Source organism: Hordeum vulgare, chromosome 4H (genome assembly GCF_904849725.1).
Source record: "Hordeum vulgare subsp. vulgare chromosome 4H, MorexV3_pseudomolecules_assembly, whole genome shotgun sequence".
In the NCBI taxonomy this organism is placed as follows: Eukaryota; Viridiplantae; Streptophyta; class Magnoliopsida; order Poales; family Poaceae; genus Hordeum; species Hordeum vulgare.
This window is the reverse complement of record NC_058521.1, coordinates 283924967-283926671: the sequence shown is the minus strand read 5'-3', so window position 1 is coordinate 283926671 and position 1705 is coordinate 283924967. Positions and strand designations below refer to the sequence as shown.

The 1705-nt window shown below is 58.9% G+C and overlaps 1 pseudogene; it reads right to left on the bottom strand.

Moving 5' to 3' along the window:
• The window catches only part of LOC123450460, a 27222-nt pseudogene extending 26089 nt beyond the window's left edge, over positions 1-1133 (bottom strand).
• Positions 1134-1705: the final 572 nt, after the last annotated feature.

Here is a 1705-nt window from a genome sequence, read left to right as displayed (position 1 = left end):
TCTCACTGTTTCGAACCTCTTCAAATGTCTAAGTAGCTACATAGCACCTTATTTCGCGTCGAGCCGCGCTCGACGATCTAATGGCTGCACTGAGTGCGGCAAGGAGCCTTGCCGGTAATGACCCCTCAAGCAAACTGCTAAGGATCCGTTCCTCAAAGCACTAGCGGTAGGACCAGTCGGGCGGGCAAGCTTCCGGAAAATGCGAAAGGCGTATCTTTCAAGGAGAAGTATCCGATGCAAGGGAAACAACATTTCATTCATTTGTTTGAAACGAACTCAGGCATATTACATGAATGATTTTTCCTACTCTAACCTATTACACTGTCTTTCGGCGAGGGACATGCTCGCCGGAGAGAAGTTCAAGAAGACAAAAAAGTGGGATGACCCCCGGCACAACCCAGGCTGGTTTCTCCTGGACGAGCACTACGCGGAGGAGAACGGGGGCAAAAGACAGGGCGACCCGAGGTGATGAAGAAGCCAGAACCCGTGAGCACACCTCCTCAAATACGAGGCGTCGATGCGGGCTCCTGCAGAGAAGACAAAAAAGTGGGATGACCCCCGGCGCAACCCAGGCTGGTTTCTCCTGGACCAGCACTACGCGGAGGAGAACGGGGGCAGAAGACAGGGCGACCCGAGGGGATGAAGAAGCCAGAACCCGTGATCGCACCTCCTCAAATACGAGGCGTCGATGCAGGCTCCTACAGAATAACCCCACCGGGCAGAGGAGAGGCGTGAGCGGGCCTCGGCGGCAGGGCCGACAGTCAGTGGAGCTCGGGGAGTCGTACTCCGACTTGGCCCCCCCGAGATCATGACATGCCAAAAGCGCCACTGCCACCGTTGTCCTCCTCGTCGCTATCGCTCGAGGAGGGACATTCAGCGCCGCTCGAGCTCTCTTCGCAGCAGCCGAGACGCGCACCTGAGCGCCCGTAAAACCTGACGCATAGCATATTATGCTCCGCTAGCTTAAATTGGAGGATATGCCCATCCTCGAGGCTTTGGGCACGGTTGAAGGATTTCCAGCCCCGCCCGAGCAACATGGAGCGGCGTTTCGGGTGCTCCGCGTACACTTGCATAGCGCCGTGGGAGCAACCGTACGCCTGCAACGACAAGACAGGCGGCTTGGCGGCCTCCATCGCCCTAGCAAAAGGGCGAGGGAGATGCAAATGGCCCCGCGGGACGCCCTGCAGCTCCACGACGAACTCCAGCGCCGTCCCATCTAAGTGCCCGCCAAGCACGTGAGAAGACGGAGGTGCTGGAGTAGCACTCCAACTCCCCCGGTCACGGCCTCCGTGGAGACCGCGGCTCCTCGCCCCTCCGCCACCACGGACGCTCGTGCTACCCTCCGCAGCTGCACCCCCTGAAGTTGTGGCATGATCCAAGTGGGATCCACTTGCCGCCCTGGCGGCCGATAGTGGCCTCCCTCATCCCCTAGCCATGGTTAGGGGTGAGCGCCAGCTTGAGATAGAAAAGATTCTACAGATGCAACCTAGGGGTACAGGATGTTCCACGAGCTGATGGATGAGGAAAACCCCCTCGGAAACTCCCTAATTTATAGGGCGGGGCACGGGGGGCGAGCTCCCCTCACTCTAGAAACCGCCGCCCCTCTCACCCAATCACCCATGATCATGGGTGAAGAGGCAACCGGCGTGCTGCACCAATGCATGCGGGGGCAGGCCCTGACACAACTACAGGCATTACGGCCACA